We start from the raw sequence: 20,905 nt of genomic DNA, 5'->3' as shown, positions 1-20,905 counted from the left end.
ACAGCAGGAGCGTTGCCACTTGTAGACCACACATGCTTGCGTTGTGCTAAATGCACGTCAATTCAAAATGTGTGAACTCCCCTTCAAATCTTTGTTTCACCAATAGTGCAGGTGCAGTGCTGTCTATGGCAATACGAAAGAGTCATGGCTGGAAGGTTTTGAATGCATCTCAATCACTGCAATTACTCTGGGAACTCCCCAGCTCATTGTTCTTTAGCCTTTCAATTGATTACAGAACGTGGAAAGACCGTGTTCAAATAAGGCTTGGTCCCGCTCCAAACTGCTTGGTCATATATCCCTTCTGCATGATATTACAAACGATTCCAACTATGACTGCTGCCTACTCAAGGCATTTTAACCACTACCTGCTGCAGGGCTCAAGTCGAGGGCACAGGCAGAGGGACGGAGTCCACCCACTTTATTCAAAAGGTGGACTCAGTCCCCCCCCAGCTAAAATGAGAAACATTGAATGTCCTTTTTGAATTTATGGATTAAAGCCGACCTCTGGGCAGTGGAGAAACTTTGCTGAAAATGTTGGGGGGGGGGGCATGACCTCTGAAGAAAAGTTGCCCCATTCAAATGAATGGGGACAACATAGTGTGCCATGAAAGTTGGGGGGGGGAACACCCCCGCTCCCCCCCCTAAAATTACGCCCATGCCTCTGGGATCAAACCACAGTCTGAAGATTTGTAGGCCGGACATTTCACCACTAAACTATATAACCTGATGTAAAATACCAGACAACTAAATGTGAAATGTCCCATTTCGTTACTGCAAGTCCCAGGGAAAACATTTATATTGGTTCTTGGAGTTTAAAACATGCACACCTTTGAAAGTTTTCAAAAACACTAGTAGAAGAAAATATTCTCTCTTGGTTTTGTTTGTGTGTTGATTTTATGAAAGGCAAATGCCATTCGTCCTGTTCAATTTGGGTGGTGATGCAAAGCCAATTTAATGAAATGTGCATATTTCACTTTGGTATGCTATTTTCTGGCGACATCACATCCCATTGTGTTTGTTGATGAGTCCCCCCATTTTCATTTTTAGGACTTGACCCCTTACTGCACTGTACAAAGCTTTTGCAATATCGGCCAGTCTGAATTGTTGGATGTTTGCAAATCAATTCCAATGAAACACAAAATACTTTCAGACTCCTCTCTTAGAACCGTCCATAGATGTCAATCCAAGGTGTGTGAACTGCATTTATGGTGCACTTGGTGACCCACAGAGCATCCATCCTTCTACTGACATGCATATAGTTTTTTGTGGACTCAGGGACACTCACTGTATTCCAGCTTCAACGGGGTGTTCAGTTTGTCCTCTTTAAATGTTGTCATCCCATGCTTGCCATACTCACGTGAGTATGGTAATTCTGCAGTCAGTGGCTTGACTCTAGATGGGTGTCTTGCACATGCATTTTTGAATCCAACGATACATCTATTGTTGGGCAGGTCCTTTAATCAATGTTATTCTTCAGCTCAATGGCGTGCGATAACGATGTGCACACTGCCTTTTCCTGTTTGTAAAGTAAAAGGCCCTTCTCGCTAGTCTTTGTGACACTTTGCATTCTCTGTTTTTGTGGATGTTTGTCTGCCTGCGTTAACTTTGCATGGTGAAATGCCCCATTCATACATATGAGCCTCTCATTTGAAAGATGACATTGCAGTATATGATAGAACTCCTGTTTCGCTCAGGCCATCCATCATATTCGAGCAGAAGAGCCTGTCGTTTTATCTTGGGCGGAGGTAAATTGTCTATTACTGTGCCTGCCGGCCATGTCATGCCTCCTTGCTTTTCTAATCAACGTCTGACCCCTTTCTAACTTTGGACATCGCACCGTAGGACAGTGATTTGAAACAATTACCATTTAAAAAGGGCACCATCCCAGCGAGACTTGCAAAAACACAGCCATCTGTATCTCTGTCACTCATGTGCTACAAGTTGCCCTCAATCTGTCGCTTGCAGACACAGCATGCAGAGTACAAGGATGGGTCCATGACAGTCCTTATCCGAGCTCAAAGAAATGTGAGGCACAATCCTTATATTTTTTTTTTCCTAAATTTTAAATGTTAAGAATTGAGGAGGCGTTGGGATGCATAATTATGTGTTTCTGAAGAAACCAATTATTATTATTTTTTATTATTATTATTATTATTGGCAGTATTATTTAACAATGATATGAGGAGAATGTGTCCATTTTAAGTGATGACACCTAGAGCCTACCACCATGAAGCAACGCATTAGCAAACTAGTTATTTGAGGGAGGGGTTTCAAAGTGAATTGAAGATACGGTCCTTCTGTGTCATTCTCAACGCCTAATTTATACTGTTTTCAGAGCAAATTAAGTGCCCATTAGCCCTCATCATGATGTATAGTTTTAGAACTGGGGGGGGGGGGGGATAAAGTGAGGTTCGTTTGCAGATTAAGTGCACACATTTGCAAGTCTCGCCTATGTCAGTAGGACCTCATTTGCTAGTGCATGTGTGGAATGGAAAGATTGAGACGTCTGTAAATAGGTCATCGAGAAGGGTCTAGTCTAATGTATCCATCACGCTTGTGCTCATGGATGCAGTTACATAGGCAACAACACTTTCCTTTGAGCTTCTGTTACACTGGCTTTGTTACATCTTTAACTATTGATACAAAGAAGAGCGGCCTAAACCGATGTTTGACCTTTGGAAAGGTTAGAAGCATTGCACATTAATGAAGGAACAAAACGTTGGTCATACATGTCAAAAGTCACGCAGAGACACCAGGAGAACTGAAAGACATGGGGGCAAGAATGCTAAAAGATAGTTTCCTTGTTTCCTTCACATTGACCTAGAACTGTATGAGGTTGCTGAAAAGATTATCTCGACCCTTCGTTCCCCCAATATCGACCATGGTATGGCTTTCTTACCATGCACAATCATCTAAGGCAGGCTTGCAAAATGTGGCTAACCTCTATAGCAGTAGTTTGGCTCTCCTGCTCTACACGGGCAGACGTATGTTTATCACAACGTTGTGCATTCGGGTTGGTAGAAGAGTGCATGACCTCCTGAGGTGTATCTGTGAATTGCAACTAGTGGTAGTTTGTTTCACTATGCAACTCGTGTTACAAACATACAGTTCTGGGTGAGTGGAAGGGAGGATGAGTGTGCAGCCATCATCTATCTTGCACCTGATACAATCTGGGCAATCATTGTGTGTTTACACTCCACCCTTGCAAATAGACAGTTAGTGAACATCTCTAATGTGCATGCCACCTGGGTACGATTAAATCTGCTTTAATAAACATATGGCTTTATTTCTTTTTTTTGCTGAAAAGCGTGCCAACTGAAATAAATATTGAAGAACCTATGACAAGCAAAACTAAGCCTGTGAGTTTCTGTCTGATCCAGATGTGCAGAAAGGTTGACGGGCCCAGTTCTTGGAATTATGCCTGCAATCCCTGGGCTTTGGGTACAGTGCAAGGCAACGGCTTTTTCTGGTCAGGGGTCACTTCAGAATTGTAGGAGAAAGGGTTTGAACCAAGGGAAGGGCTGACTAAAGGCACAAGCAGCAATGCCGATTGTTTCCAGGCTTATTAACCTTTGGGCACGACATGCACTCACCATTTTGGGGGGTTGCCAGTATTTACCTGCGCTCTTCAAATGATGGTGGCCTTTGAAAAAAAAAGCATTGATGAGATGCGGATTGGTGGTGTCACGAGAATTTTGGAGATCTCTGCATGGTTTTAGGGGTATTTGCAGTGTGTTCTTCAATAAGCAGACAGGGGTATTTGCTTTCTATAATGCCTGGGGATCATGTTCGGCTGTTTCAGCCTCTCTGCTCGAGGCAATCTTTTCGATAGTGTATGGGCTTTTTCAATCACAAAATGAAATGATGACATGTGGGTTCGGTGTCTGTGGGGAATGCTTCATACTGTTCTGAAAATGCTAGCACCCAGAATCGACCTAAGGGATGTTCATGTGACCTCTGACCACACAACTGCCATCTTTGAAAGATCTTTGCAACTCCAACACTGGCTCCAACTGTGCTGAGAGCAACACAAAGCCCATTACAACACCACCAGAGACACTTGATCCATTTGCCTGAGGCTGTCTGCAGAGGTGAGGGGACCTGAAGGATTCATCCAGGATTGATGTAGGGTCTGCTCAGGTGACATCTGACCCCAATATTACCATCTTCAAAAAGTCTGCCCACTTCCAAAAGGGGCTGCAAATGGGCTGAAAGCAACCCAGAGCTTATTACAGCACCACCAGAGGCACTCATTCAATCTGGATGAGGCTGCCTGCAGAGATCTGAGGACCTACAAGAAGCCTCCAAGATCCATTTAGGGGCTACTCACCCCAACACTGCCATCTTTGAAAGGTCATTATACCTCCAGCAACAACTCTTGCTCTCAGCCACACTGCTCCCAGTTTCCGACAGACCTGCCTCTGTTCTAACCACCAATTGACAGCACTGGTCTCAGATCATTTGACCATGGTCCTGGAGTCAAATGCATTGGTCATCTTGAGATGAATTTGCCCTGTCAAATAGTTTAGTAGCTCCATTTGGACTACCAGCCCTTGGGTGTCTTCAGTTAAGGGTGTTGATGTAAGGAGCAATCTCCCAGCCTTCTTCCCTCAGCTGCTTGCCTATGTGCCTTTACTTTGCTGTGACCTGCTGCTTGTCTGTAAGTACCCATTATTGCTTCTTCTGATCCTCACCCTCACAATGCAATTCTCATGCTATCTCTTCCTTTCCCCTCTACTTCTTTCTGTACTCTCCTGGGCTCAGAACCATCCCAACTCTCTTCCCACCGTCTCTTCCCCTCAACGTCAATCCTCTTGTCACTCCATTACTCTCTCCGCTCACAAACCCTGGTCCAATCCTAGCTTCCATTGAACTTACTCTTATTACATATAGCACCAGTGCCACTCTGTTTCTCAAACTTAACATTGCTATTCTTCTACAGCTCATTATCTTACTAATGCACTTTGGAATATGTAGCTTGTCTGTAATAAAACCACCTCTACCTTTGACCTCTTTCTTTGTCAATGTGCTTCTCTTGACCTCATTACCCTTAACAGAACCTGTATCTCTCTCTCTCTGGTTCTGCAACTCCTGGTGGCACTTCATGGCCCTGCCTACACCTTCACCCACCCTCCCCGCCTCACAGGCAGTGGTGATGGTGTAGGACTGTTTCCATCTTCCGCCTCATTGGCAGGGGTGATGGCGTAGGACTGTTTCCATCTTCCAAACTTCCAATCTCTTGCTAATCCTCCATCTTTCAAATACACAATAACTGCCCACTATGGCATACACATTATCTCTATCTATAACCCACCTGGTCCGTTCGGTAAATTCTTAGACCACCTCTGCAAACTAATTGTCTCCCTCCTGAACACCACCTCATTGTCATTGTTGAATTTAACCTTCCCTCTCTCTCTTCTACTCTATTTACTGACAAACTCTCTTCTGCATAGCCAATCACCCCCTTTGGTACTCTCTACCCACCCATTCAAATGGAAGTTCCCTCAAACATGTTTTCATCTCCTCTCAAATCTCCACCTCTAATATCTCCACTGCAGCTTTGCCTCAGTCTCCACTCCTGCTTCATCCTCACTCTCTCCATCTAATACTACTATTACTAAGTGCACATTTCCCTCCTCCAAACCCCCTGACTAATCCTTTGATTAACAATACTTTCTCTCCTCTGATGCTAATCTCACCTTCCATCCACTGAAGAAGCCTTCTCTAACTTTAACACTGCTCTCTATGCTCCCTTCTCCCCTTGCTACCACTCCACAGCCGTGGATGACACCTCTCATCTGCACTCTGAAAACAACAATGAAGAAAAGCTTTGCACTTTGCAAAGTTTAACACACATCTCAGATCTCCAGCTCTACCTCACTGCTCGTCAATATTACTCCCTGGCTCTTGACTGTGCCAAACGTGACTTCTATCTCTCTCTCATTTCATCTCAATCCTTCCAACCAACGTGCCTCCAAAAATCCCTCAACTTAATTATTTCACTTCCGAATCCCTCCTCCATCTCCTTCACTCTTTTTGCTAATGATCTTGCTCTCTACTTTGCGTCTAAAATTGTTACCATTCGAAGTACCTTTGCTAGTAAGCTGTTATCCACTCCCCATGATCATGTTTCTCCACCACGCCTAACCTACTCTCCCATTACTAAACCTTCCTTTGCACCCACCTTACCCAGCTTGCTTTACACCTCATGGTTAACCCTTTTTGTGCCTCCACTGACCCACTGTCCCTCACATTGTGAAGCACATGGGTCCCAGTGTTGCTCTAAATCTTACTTCCCTCTTGATAATGCTACATTTACCTCATCCTATAAGTCAGCTACTGTCATCATCCCCTTAATAAACATTGTCTCGATCCTTACTGTCCTGACAAAATTTGTCCTGTCTATCTTATCACACTATTGCACAACTCGAGAGCTAATAGCATTCAATTGACTCACTCAGTTCCTTGATACTCATAACTTCCAGGACCCTCTTCAATCTGCGTTCCAAGCTCTCCTAAATGTCAGCAACTTCATCTCTTCTGCACGTCAGGTGAACCGTTCATCTATTCTTATTCTTCTCAAAAGCTCTGCTACTCTCGATACAGTCGACCATTATGACCTTCTGTCTACGTTATCTCTTCTTGGCATCAGAGATAAAGCCCTGGCTTGGTTTGCTCATACCTTGTCGCAGACACTTTTAGGTGTCCATGAACAGCCTTACCTCCCTAATTCACTCCCCAAAAGCTGGAATTCCTTATGGGTCTATTCTTGCTCCTCTTTTCTTCACTCTCTACACTTCAGCTCTTGGTGCCCTGATCTCCTTTTATGGATTCTCCTATCAAATCTTAGCTGATGACACTCAGATATTGTTCTCCTTTCCTTCCTTATCTGTTGAGCTGTTATCAAAAATGGCAAATTGTTTTTGCACCATCAAATATTGGATGGTGTCTCACTCACTCATGCTCAACTCCCCTAAGACTGAAGTTATCTAATTCCCAGCCAAACAGACTAGCTCTTCCTCTCCCACTCTTCTTCTTTTTTCTCTTGACTACCTTCCTTTCTATGCTTACGCTCTTCACCTCTGTGTCATCTTCGACCCATCTCACAACTGCTAACTCTTCATCTACAAATCTACCACTTCAGGGAGACTCAACCTCCTCAATATCATAACAATCCCATTGTTTTCCTTTCAATATTGCTTAGCCACTAATCTCCTCTTTAGTCCTTTCTTTATCTGACTATTGTACCATTCTTTTCCGTGGCCTTCCCCATTGAGAACTTTCACCTTTGGACAAAGCCTTCAGCTTTGCAGTCTCTGCACACTTCCAACCTTTCTCACTTTACCACTACCTCCTTGTCCCGTCGCCAGATTGGCTTACTATCTATGAAACAATGAGTTAAGTATAAGCTTCTTCTCATTATCTTCAAAACTATACATGACCTTACCCCACTCTACCTATCTGCTCATCTCACTACATACTCTCCCCCTCGCTTCTTACAATCACCCTCAGCTCAGCTCCTTACCACTACTCGAGCCCCATGTTCTCCCTCTCATTTCCGCTCTCCTCCTCTCCTTACTCTGGAATGCTCCGAATCTACCACTATTTAAATCCTACTTCAATGCCCTCCACCTTTCTAAATATCTTGTTTACTAGCACTCTACGATACTGCCTTCACAGACAACCTTAGAACACATTTAAGTCACCCCTCCATCCTTAATTTTGTCAGTTCTCCACCATCCAGTTCCTGTGTTATTCTGTCCTGTCCTCATCCATGGTTTATGTTCCCACCTACAACTGCAACATCTGTTCTTCAAGTCACATGCTCACACCTAATTGTCAAGGACCCATGTCCTCCACCCTGTTATCAAGGTTAAATTATGTAAGCATATGTATGCCAACAATACATTGCTTTCCTGTGATTTCTATGAATAAAACAACATATTTAAGAGAATGTGATTTTTGGTTTTGCATATGGTTCTCTGGTGTTTCAGGATTGCAAGTCATTTTAACCTCGGAGAAGAGGATCTACAATGTTGCTTGTGATTCCTGACAAAGTGGTGATTACTGAGAGTGGATTCATAGACATAGTGGGTATGAAAGGTGGGATCTACATGTGCAGTGTTTGATGTATTGGTGGGAATCTAAGCACATCAAAAGGTGCTGCATCCATACCCTATTGCCTGCATCTCTTGTGTCCATTAGGATAGAAGGTTGGAGTTGGGCTTTTATTTTAATGGAAGGAACAGGTCTTATCACCATTTTAATGAATGATAGCTTGGGATGAGTAAACAGGGAAAGTGAGGGAGCAGTATTCATGGGGATGAGCCAGGACCCGATGGGTTGCATTGGGGTACATTTACTATGTAATACCATCCCTTTATTCATTAGCACCACAACATGGTGCAGGGTGTCAGTTTGTAAGCTGTGTTGTCTTTATTTCTTGCAGTTTTCTGGAAATTGTTGGTAGTGTTGGTGGAGCCTGTGCAGACATTTGCTCGGAGGAAAGGGATGCTAGGGTTGTGTTGTGTGAGGTGGTGCTCAGTCCACAGTAAAAATGGTCCATTTGTATTACATAATTTAGGAATTTGGCTTTGAAAGGCAGATTCTGTTATTAAAGGCTGCTAGAAGAGTTACTCCTTCAGTATCCTGTAGATTTTGTTGGTCAAGCTATAATAATAATAATAATAATAATAATAATAATAATAATAATAATAATAATAATAATAATAATAATTTAATGTGATATAGATTGAAAATAAATTCAAACTTTACACATATTACAAATTGCATACATTAATATTAACTTATAAAAGAAAACAAATCAGCAAATATCATATACAGAAAAAGCAAATATGTAGTGAAGCAAAATTTCTTTACAAATATTTACAACCTAAAAAAACACAATACTCAGATAAAAACAATTGAGTGTAGCTTATTATCTTCACATCAGCACAGTCTTAGCCACATACGCAAGCATTGGACATCTCAACAAGAAACACCCTGTCTCAGAGTTGGATGGTGGTACAATAGGTGTAAAACCTCCGCCTAATCAGAGTGTTCCATGCAATCTTTGACCCACCATAATGAGATATTTCAGATCAAGGAGCCCAGATCTTTTTCAATCAGCTGCCAAACATTATGCAGTGCGATAAACAAATGCATGTTGGAGGTGTTAGTGCAATAAAGGCAGAATGAAGTTTCACAAATGGTTAGAGGATCGTGTACAAATTCCCCCAGATATTTATATATTGAACGACCCAAAGTCGCACACTCAGTCAACAAATGCTTGGCTGTCTCCAAACATTCAGGAGATTTGCATAAGCGACAAACTCGCTCACTGGCAGGGATCTTTTCCCAGGCTCCTACGTTAGACAGGGTGGGTAATTGCTCCAAACGGAACAAAATAATAAAACGTCTGAGCCTTTTGGTGGGACAAAGATACATATCTGCTTGTGGTTGCATACAATTATAGAGTCTATATTTTACGAAATGAAAGGTCTTTAGGCTGCTCAGGTGTAAGAAATTCTCTAACCAGTCCCATAAATCCACCTTTTTACCAGGCGCATTTAGGAAATCCTTAGAGGCAGTCACTCCTCTGTGCGTCCAGCCTATGTCCCTTAGAAATGTGGTCATGTCTTTCTGGAGGCGAGAAGTGGTGTGTTTTTTGCTCACTTCTTGATGGATCACAGCCAGTAACGGATTGGGAGAGCTATCCTTCATTTTAAGATAGAATCCTGCCCTCCTTTTGAGTACCATTGCTTTGAGTTAGGGAAGGCCCAATTCAAGCCTAATCAGGGCCACTGGGACACACGGAAGTAATCCCAGTATCCGGCACCAAAATCTACCCTCCATCACTTGAAGCCAGGCAAAATCGAAAGAAAGAAGAGACTCAAGGCCATAGGTAATCATGGGCGCAAACACTTGGATGTATAAGTGTCTTGTCCCCCATAAGGTAAAGCCACCCTGCTTGTTTGTGAACGAAGATATTAATGCTATTACTTGCGTCGCCCTGGTTATGCCTCCTTGCCGGCACAAGGGATAATCTCCCAATGGCTCAATATCCACTCCAAGATACCGATAAGATGGAGCGTAAAGTATATGGTTATTATGTACCAACAGGTTGACTCGGGATGCTCTTTTCCTGGTGAATCTGAGTACCTTTGTCTTATCTAAGTTTATAGTCAAGCCATTGTTCTTAGCATAGTCCCATAGTGTGGCCGCAGAGTGCCTAAATCCAGCTATGGTATTATCAAATACCTCCAGGTCCTCTGCATATGCTAGGACAGTGCAAGGTGCCTCACCTATTTTGGGAGGGCAGTTGTTAGCCTCGGCAAGTGCTGTAGGGATGTCGTATACATAAAGATTGTAGATGAGGGTTGCAGTTACGCATCCCTGCTTTACCCCCCTGTTCTGGCTCACCTGTCTGGTCATACTGCCCAACTGGTTTAATCTGAGGCACACAGAGGTATTATGGTGCAACTGTCTTAGATAGTATAGAAGACCAGGCGGGCAGCCCATTGTTTCCAGCTCAGTCCATAGCCTTGCTCTAGGGATAGAATCAAAGGCTGCCTTGAAATCAATACATAGGGCATAAAGCAGGGGCTGCCCCTTGCTGAGGGCCCATGTGCGAAGCATATCCATCACCCAAAGATTGTGAGAGGTGGAAAAATATCGCCGAAAACCACATTGGAATCTGCTAAGTATGTTTGTTTGTTCAACCCACTTCTGCAGCTCACTAAGCAGTAATGCGGCAAAATGTTTGCCAGTGATATCAAGAATAGAGAGAAGCCTGTAGTTGTTAGGATCTGTGCAGCTGCCTTTTTTATACACAGGGACGAGAATAGCCGTTTGCCAGGAACGGGGAATAATCCCCTGAGCTAAAATCTTTTTGAAGAGAATAGAAAAGAGATAAGCCCAAAATGCAGAATAGTGCTTAATTACTGCATTGGCCAGCCCATTAAGGCCGGGGGCTCTAGACGCCTTTAGGGTGACTATTTTGTTGTGGATGGCCTCCGCTGAAACATCAAAAGGCGGGGGGAAGGGAACCTTCACTTTAGGTATACTAGGAGCCTCCGCCTCTCCAGAGTTACGACCTAATAGAAATTTGACCCATACTTCTTCGTCAATAGGGTTGACTAACGGGCCATTGACCTTCACTCTATTCTCATTTAGGAGTGACCATATACTACGAGAATTTCTGGAGCACATAGTTTGTAGGAGCATTTGGTATCTGTTTTTCCTCTCTGACATTTTTATGCTCTTAATACATGCTCTATATCTGTATTTAGCTTTTCTGACTTTATCATAGTAGGCGGCTCCCACTAAATTCATGTTCTTGAGACCCCACATCTCAGCTCTATACCCTCTCTTGGCATCCCGGATTCCCTTGTTATAGGGGAGATTTCTGTCCCCAAGCTTTAGCATATGCCTCGTTTTTATAGTGGCATGTAGGCCAGAGAATCCCCGGATCCAATCTTCTACGTCATTTACATTCATGAGATCGAAGTGAGGAAGACACCATAAAGCGGTGGGTTTAAGAGCTTCAGTAGCCGCTCTTATGTTCTTCTCCAACCAGACTATTCTAGTGCCAGAACTTTTGGTTTGAATACTGCCAATATTAGAATGAGAGGTGGAGGGCGAGGGGAGGCGGAGTGAGCAAAGAAGTAACGCAAGGTCGCTCCATTTATTGGGAAATACACTCATGTCAGCAACTCTGGACTGCATCTCAGGGCACATAAATATGTAATCTAGGGTACTGAACGATGTACCATTAGTCCAAGTGTGTTTCCCAGGCCGATCTCCCAGTGTACGACCATTAATCATGGTGAGATCCCATGAGTCAAACAATTGCAGCCAGCCTAACTCTTCACCCTCCCTTCTTCCATGGTTCATCAGTCAACTTGCACTGAGGTCGGGATTAGGAGATACAATAAGGTTGCCTGTCATATGGCAATTAAAGTCCCCCATAGCCACTACCGCTATGTTACCGGGCCTCAGTGACCAAGTAGACAATAGATCCTGAATAGCTTCTTGTAAGGGTTCTCTTGTGACAGCACCCAGGGAGTTATAGAGGTTAAGCAATAAGAATCTACAAAGACCACCTTCATTTAAGTAATCAACCTCTACCGCCAACAGGTAGTCCTCAGCTTTACACTGAATCTTTTGTGAGATGACCGTATTAACCACCCCTGTAAGTAAACCCCCAAAAGGACGGCCCTTATCACCCCTTTTAGCAAGTGACTGATATGTAACAAAACCATCAAACAATAGGGGGTCCAATGACCAAGTTTCTTGCAGACAAATACAGCTGTGTTTGGATAATAAGTCTACTGAGCCCTCTGGCCTCAAAAGATGCGCAAAGCTTAGACAATTCCAAGAAACTGAAGTAAAACATCAATGGTTCTGCAGTACTCGCGGGAGGGATTCCAATAGTGATTTGAGAGCTTGTTGTATTTCAACCAAGGCAGAGTTCTCTGCTGCCACAAGCTTGGGCTCATTGGCTGAGGGAGCCAATGTGTCAATGATCTCAGGTTCGTCGAGTGGATCCCTCTCCTGCGGATCTACATCAATGTCGATGTCAATTGCCCTCAATTCTTCTTTGAAGTTTCTGATTAGTTGCGCAGAGGCCAAAAAAGTACAATGTATGGCTGAGACGTGAATTAGGGACCTGCAGGGGTTCAATAAACAAGAAATCCTCTGAATTCAAAACTCGAAGTTGAGGAATGTAATGAAGTCTAGTTAGGAACTCAGAACGTGACAGCCAGGGATTTTTTCCACTAGGATAAAGATTCGTAATAAAGCAGATGCGGTTTTCGTTGCACTCCTCCGCTGAGCTTTTTTGTCCGTGCCGTGTAGGCTCTGGTGGCTCTCCTGCTGCCCCCGTCCCAGAGGGTTCTTCAGGGCATATGGGAGTACCGAAATCAAGCTTTTGTTTAAAGTCCACCAGCGAGGCTTCGTCTAGGTCCACCACAATGGACTTTTCTCCCAGTACTAGCCAGTCTGAAAGGGGACCCTTTGTCATTGCCGCTCGGGCCGCCGCTCGCTCAAGTCTTTTCCTGGCTTTTTTTGAGCGAGTTTCTGGGGCAGTCCGTGGTCTATCAGTTGGGAGTGGGGCACTCATTGTAGTTTTCTTATTTTTAAGTGCCTTCTTGGCCAATCTGCGTTGTTTCCGTGAAGGGGGAGCCAAGGGTTTTGTGCTAGCTCCTGATAATCTATGCACACTGCAGGTACATTCCCCTCTTCGGTGCTCCCATTGGGCGTAGAAACTTCAGCAGTTTCCTCGGGAGTGATTTCCTGCTCTTCCGTCTCTTTCACTATATGCACAGCATCAGGTAGATTCACTTCTGCATCGTCTCTAGGGAAATCCTTGAGATCTAGCGCCATGGTGATGGTGTTGGTGTTTGTCAGAATGCGCCCTGACATTTGTAGAAGTATTTTAAGCGCATATTGAAGGGAGGCCACCGAAGATTGAAGCTCGGCTATAGCAGTTAAACTTGGATGTGGACTATTGTCATCCTCAGCCTCATTTTCAGGTCGATCCTCCATGGAAGCCATCGCTAGATTTGGAGAAGCAGACAGGCGACCGCTGCTACCCTCAGGATTATGCCCACCCAAAGGAGTGCTGATGTTTTCCTTAGGAGATGTTATGCTGCTAGGTACCCTCTGGGGAATCTGTGACGACATTCCTCTCTGTATGCTTAAGCAGAGGTCAAGCAATTAATTGTTGTCTATGTCTTCAAAGTTTGTGGTATTTAAGGAAATATTACCACTAAGGCCTGGCACAGCCGTTTCCTCGTTGATGGTGGAGTTTATTTCAGGGGGAGGATTCACTGCAAAGAAATCTGTGATAGCTCCTTGCGCAACCGATATAGAATTTTTAGCGTTCTTCTTGCGTTGGTCACCTTTCTTGTCATTCTCCTTACATTCCTTCACAGGTTTGGGCTTGATTTTCCATAGATTGTAAATTGAATGAGGAGCTCTTTTCCCCCGCTGCATATCTGCAGAGTGGCTACACTAGCCGTTGAGAGTTAGTTTATCGCGATCCTGCCTCTCTGGCAAAAGTGATAATCAGCACAGTGACTGGAGAGAAGGGGAGGTAGGTCCCAACAATCACCCCTACGATGATTCTTTCCACTAGAGCGTCCTGGTATTACAGATACAGAGTTTAGGATCTACCAGCCCGGATCAAAGGCCAATGCCCACAGTCTCCGGGCCGTTACACACTGTTCCGGTTCACTGCCGGTGCCCCCTTAGTGCAAAGATGTACTCGGAGTGCTGTGCTATGAAGGGATACTCCCCTGGGTTGATTCCTGAATAGGAACCTAGGTGGTTACAGACACATCGGCAGGTCCACCTCCAGATCTACAGCTGGGGACACAGGCAGTGTATACAGTTCTCCCCCCACAACCAGTGCCCCCAGGCCCGGCCGCTCAGGACCCCTCCTCTACCCTTCCTCTTCTTCCTGTAGCTCAAACCCCAGGGGGAGCAAATACCAGAGAATGCAGGCCAGGCTAAACCTGCGGTCTATATTTGGAGTCTGCACTCCAGGCCCCCACTCCTAACGGGTGCTCCTAAGCACACCCACCTGTCAACCAGGGAGTAACCGCTCCCGGTAAGTTCCATGGGCAGATTCGGCGGCCGCGTATGGCGAGCAAATGGGATGCAGGGTCCGGGACCCCACTTGCTGCTGCGGGGGGGCGCTGTGCCAAAAGCAGGGGTAACACAGGAATGCCGCACTGAGTGCAAGGAGCAGGGAGCCTCCGTACGGTGTTCGGGAGTCACTCCTCCGCTCCTGGCTTCCTTGCTTCCTTGCTTCCTTGCTTCTCGGCAGCCCTGCTTTGCGTCGCTTTGTATGCACGATCCCTCACCAGCCACTGAACAAGGAATCAGAGGAAAGCACCTCCGTACGCGATCCCACGTAGGTCGACGTGTCAAGCCGCACCTCACTCTTTCCGCTCCTTCCAATGCCGACAGAGGCCGCTTCTGACACTTCCCTGATGAGTCATTTAATAGGGAGTGTGCGCAGTTGAGAATCTCAAGCTATAGCGCAGGATCTTCTTCAAACATATACCATTTACTTGCATGCATGGATCCTACTCTATTATAGAAGTGTGAATGTCAGGAACTTGCTGATTTTTGTATTCCTAGCTGTCTCCCTTCATGTCCTCTTCATGGCTGTCCCTTTATTTCTGCTTCAATCCGCCTCTCATTATCCCCATCTACGAATCTCCACTCCCTTCCTTTCACCATCCTTGTAGCTGTCCATTTAGACTCTTCACACCTCTTGCGTCTCCCTTCACTCGCTCCTTTCACTTTTCCTCTTGTTGTCTTTTCAGCCCCTTGCTTTCACTTTTCCCTTCCCTACCCACCCTTCACCCCTACTCTCATTTGCTCTTTCACACCTCTCTTTTTCTTTTTGCCCTCTTCCTGCTGGTCCCTTTATCCTGTTCAGTCTCGCCTCATCTTCGATATCCCTTTACCCCACCTCTTGCTTGTTCCTTCACCCCTCCTCTTACGTGTTCACCCCTCCTAAGGCTGATCCCTTCACCCCATTGTCTGTCGACCCCTGATCCCTCCATCCAGTCTCTTGCTTGTCCCTTCTCCTCCCTTCAACCTCATCATTTCCTTTCTTGTGCTGCTCTTCTCACCTCCCCTTTACACCTGTTCAACACTACCTTTACTTCACTACTTGAAACTGTTACATACTAGAGCCCCCGCAAAATGTTCTCTGAGATTGTGGGCACTTCATGAACAGCACTGGACCTTTAAATCAGAGAAGACTCGACAGCACGTCCTACATTACTGTTAGCTGCAAGCTAGTGAGATGAGTGACTGCTACCCAGCCTCATACATGCCCACAGATGAGTGTATATTATTTATTATGCTGCAATGTGATTTAAAGTGTACTCAATTTGAATATGTAATCTGTAAATTATGATTTGTGTACCTTTCATTTATTTCACATTGCACTTTCTCTTCACATGGGGATTAGGATACAGATTAATATTTACAATTTAAAATCATCTGTCCAGTTCTCTTTTTACTTTCTACTGTCTCATATTTCGTGTTCTTCATCTTTACCCTTGCATTCATCTCTTCCATATGATCAGATGCCTCGAGCCGTTGCTGTTTACCCAATTTATAGAGCCAAGATAATATATACATTAAAAATACCATTTAGCTCTATTATGGCTTTGCCTATTTTCATGTGAATACATTTTTTGTTTGACTTAATATCTGCTCAGCTTATCTGAATGTAGTCTACCATTCAGGATTAGTTTGCACAATCCAACAGTCTCTTCTATATAGTTTAGGACTACTGGGAAGTAAAACAAGTTTGAGCATGGCATGCGTACAGAACAAATTCCTAGGATTTTGATATAGTCATTTGGACTGCTCTGACTACTCCCTAACATATGCTAACCACAAACATTAACCTTTTTACATAGTCCATTTTTGAGGAGGCTACAGTCAACCATCTGGCTGGACAATTCTAAAAGTACAATTCTGGAGTTTTAAAGGTTTTAAAGTCTACACAGGCAATCCAACCACCAAAACATAAAGCGTGCCCAAGCACATTTCACGTCCCCACATGCATCCCATTGTTACTGAGCTAACTTCCTATTCTCCAAATCTGCATGGTATCACATTCTCATTGTTGCCAGACACTTTACTGTGCACCAATCTTTTGTACATCATAAACTTGTGGTCCAACTATCCGGAACTATTAGACTACATAGAGAACTCCTACCCAACCATGTCAAGCAGAAAACCTACTCCTCTGTATATCCAGGGAAAAACCTAAAACAACATAGAAGTGGACAAAAATACCTACAAGTAGAGGAATCTCTTTGTTCAGAAGATTGTGGAAAATGTTTTGAGAATAGGGTTAGTAGTGATGTTGAGGACATAGGTGATGAGTGCTCAAAGCATTAGCTTACAAGATTTTTATGGTTTTATAATATTATATCAGAGTGTTTGAAATGAGAGGTATATGCTGCAGTTGTGGAGAAATATTTTTGACAGGGAGCACAGTTTTGTTTCTCTTTAGAAAAAGAAAATGAATGAATCATCTAAAGAAAGAGCACAGACATGTTGTTCAAAATGTATTGAATAATCATTGTCAGCGTGGCTGGGGCAGGAAAAGGCATGCAGTGCAGATAAAATTATATGTGAACTACAATTCCCAGCTGTCCTTGGGGAAGTTGGTTGTTCTGAGCTTTGCACGCTGCAAAAGCTGGCATTAATGAGGGACTATTTAATTCGCCGGCCACCCGAGCTCAGGTGCAGATTATTAGAGATTTACAGAATGGGTGGTTATGGAGGCATGTGTGAGGGATTCTAGAGTGGGTAGGGACGCTAAAGGTATGCTGCAGTCTTTTCAGGCCAGGCCGTGGCCGTGATTGTGTAAACGGCTCAGCTCGTGGTTCGCTCTGCAACTTCTGGTCTGGGTTGCCCCATAGGGCCCCAGACACTCAGATAAGTGCTTGAACTCTGTTATTAATCTCCTGGTCATGTGTATGCTATTGAGCGTGAACTTCTCGCATGTCTGCTTACTGTGAATAAGGATTAAGGCTCTCACGAACCACAGCTCATCAAATGAGGGGCTGGTTGAACTTTCAAGCAGCAGGCATTTGTTTATAGTAGTGCGAGAGATTCTGCCGCAGTGATAAATGGGGTGGGTTCTGAGTTCAACACCATTACATGAGGAGGAATGTTTTATGGACCTATATATCATATAAAGGGAAAACCCTTGAATGTAATGTACTGCCAGGTTTGCTTTTGCTTTCCCAAAGTGCCATGTGTTTTTTTCTTCATCAGAGGGAAAACCCTTGTCTGTGCCATCTTGCTAGCTATTGAGCCAATATGTGTTTTACATGCTGCAATAAGCTCCATGTCCTGTGTTGTCATGTTGCAGTAAGGTCCTGGTTATGTGCCTCCATGCAGCAATACGTTTTCTGTTATGTGCTGCCATGCTACTGTGAAGTCCATGCTATGTGCTTTCTTCCTGCATTATGTTCCATGTTGTATGTATTCCACATTCCCCAGTGGTAGGTTATTAGGTCGGGGTAGGAGTCCTCAGGTTCAGGTTCAAGGCATTTATGACATGCATATGTAGTGTCAAGAGTAGGTCAGGAGTGTTGGTATATACGTGTTCGCTTTTCCTAACTTCCCCAAACCTATCCAACTGCATTTCCGTTATCCTCTTTCTGGTTTTCCTCATCGCCCCCTCCCAATCCACAGCCTCTTCCTAATCCCTCTTCACCCATTGGCTGCCACGTGGCTACCTGTTAATCCAAAATCCAGGTGCCTGTGCCAAACACGGTGGGAGGGTTGATCTTTTTGGCTTCTGTGATTCAGGCGAGAGTGTCGATATTCTCTCCTTCCGTGAGTCTTGACAATCATAGAGGTGAAGAGTATTTCTCCTATTGAACATTTTTGTGATGTGTTGGTAGAGGAACCCAAAGGCTCTTTTAAGAGCCACCAAGATAACTTTTTAAGTATATTGGGAAAGGAAAATGCGTTTGATGTCCTTTTTTAAAATAGCCGCTGCTACGGTAGCAGCCATTGGAACGCTGTGACCTGTCAAGTTTATTGCAGCCGCGGGTACCGACCATGGTACAGGTTACAGCCGCAGGTATGAGCAGGCAAATGGGACATTGTGTATTTTTGGTGGGTGCAGACGAGGCTATAACAGTCGCACCATAACCGTGGGTATGTACGCACCAATCATATGTTGCAGTCTGTGCTAGCCATGGGTAAGAGCGGGCAAATGGCATGTCGTGTATTTTTGGCGGGTGCAGCTGGGGCTATAACCGTTGTGCCCTAGGTGTGGGTATGAACGCACCAATTGCATGTTGCAGTCTTTGATAGCCGTGGGTATAAGCGGGAAAATGTCACGTTGTGTATTTTTGGCGGGTGCAGCCGAGGCTATAACAGTCACACCCTAGCCACGGGTATGTACCCACCAATCACATGTTGCAGTCTTTTCTAGCCATGGGTTTAAAAGCGGGCAAATGGCATGTGGTGTATTTTTAGTGGTTGCAGCCAGGGCTATAACTATCGCACCCTAGCCATGGGTTTGAAAGCACCAATCGCAAGTTGGGTCTTTGATAGCCATGGCTATTAACCACAGGAAAGCCGCGGGTATGGCCAGGCAAATGGCACATCATGTTTTTTTGGGTGGGAGCAGCCAGGGATATACTGTCAGGCCCTAGCCGCAAGTATGAAAGCACCAATCGTATGTTGGGGTCTTTGATAGCCATGGGTATGAACCACAGGATAGCCGTGGGTACGGCCAGACAAATGACACGCCATGTATTTTTGGCAGGTGCAGCCGTGACTTTCACTATTGTGTCACTATACCCGCTTGTATTTTGATGCAGTGATCATATTATATTATGGATGTTTTAGCTCAAATTTGTACATGTGTTTCTATTTGGATGTTGTAACCTGAAGGCTAATGTGAATCGATTTTGACATTTTTCTGATATGTGTTTTTGAGTACATTCAAAACATGTTTGTGTAGCCATTTTTATTTTTCTGACTGTGGATTTTATACTTATTCAATTTTTAATATTTCAAAGAGGAACTCATTGAAAGAGAAAGAGGAAGAAGTGGAAACAATGGGGAACCGGACAATAGTTTGAAAGATGAATCATCGGAGCCTGAGCCTAGTCGCATGGCAGACGTTTCCATCTGGTGTACCTGCAATCGTTGCAAGGTCATGCCAACTGAGGTGGAGAATTGCTGCTGGCAAGAAAACTCTGGATGCTTGTCCTACATAGCCAAAGAAGACACGCCACCAATATGCGTTGCCAAGCTGCATGACTTTAGGGCAGTCTGCTTCACAAGGTCCGTGTTGAGGATTATGATGGTGCTTATGCACGAACTTGGCGCAACAGTTCGCCCTTGCAATCCAAGTAACGAGGAAGTATGGTCTAGGTGTGATGTAATTTTGGCCACTGAGATGACTAACATTTCATGTTGTTCTCCTACATTGACATAACTTTGATCGATCACTGACAAATTAATTTAGTCTGTAAATTTAATACATTTCTCACACTTATTGCAAATCAGTGTTCATCGCTTATGTGTCTTTCACTTTTGACTAAAAATACAATATTTCTCTATGCCCCAAACTCTTCTGTCTCGAATGGTTGTACATGTTTGTAATGTGTCAATATTTCAAAGCCCAAGTACATGTTTCCCGAAAGTTATGTTTCTAAGGGCAAATATGCCATCAAATTTAGGATGCATTTCAAGTAAGGTGGTACACTTCTCTGGTTCATTCAAATAAAATCTTTATGTTTCTTTTTCACAGGTGGTACAGGATGGTGACCGCAAAGTACGCAAAAGAGGTGGGGGGATTAGACTGTGGACCAAAACACCCCCTATCTTTAGGAACACCTAAAAAATATAAACTAAAGAATGGTCCACAGTGTAGTATCACGGTATCACGTGTCCAGTCTCACTAATTAGAAGGCAGGAATAGGGGTAGAGAGAACACAGTATGCATATCTCTAAACATTAATGCTTTGGTATTTTAGGCTCTACACAGTGTGAATTGGACCAGTTATACAATTGTCAATTTTATTTAACCTTCAATGGTAATTATACATCATAAAAATGCCAACATGGCATAATTCATCATTTAATACAAAACTAACACAATCCTTAAAAACTTTTGTACATATGAAGAAAAAAAGACAAGAAAGAAAAAGCAAAAAAACACAGAAACGACCAAATCACATCAGTGACAGTTTAAGTACACCGGGAGAAAAAGAGTGCACATATAATCCTATGGAACCACAAAATCAAGGATTACAACATAAACACAAAAAAAAAAAAATAGTTAAATCAAATTATTACTCCTAAGTCTAACCACAATAATGGGGTTTAA

The sequence above is a fragment of the Ambystoma mexicanum genome, chromosome 6q (genome assembly GCF_040938575.1).
Source record: "Ambystoma mexicanum isolate Mex_15411 chromosome 6q, UKY_AmexF1_1, whole genome shotgun sequence".
Lineage (NCBI taxonomy): Eukaryota > Metazoa > Chordata > Amphibia > Caudata > Ambystomatidae > Ambystoma > Ambystoma mexicanum.
This window is presented reverse-complemented; position numbering follows the sequence as displayed.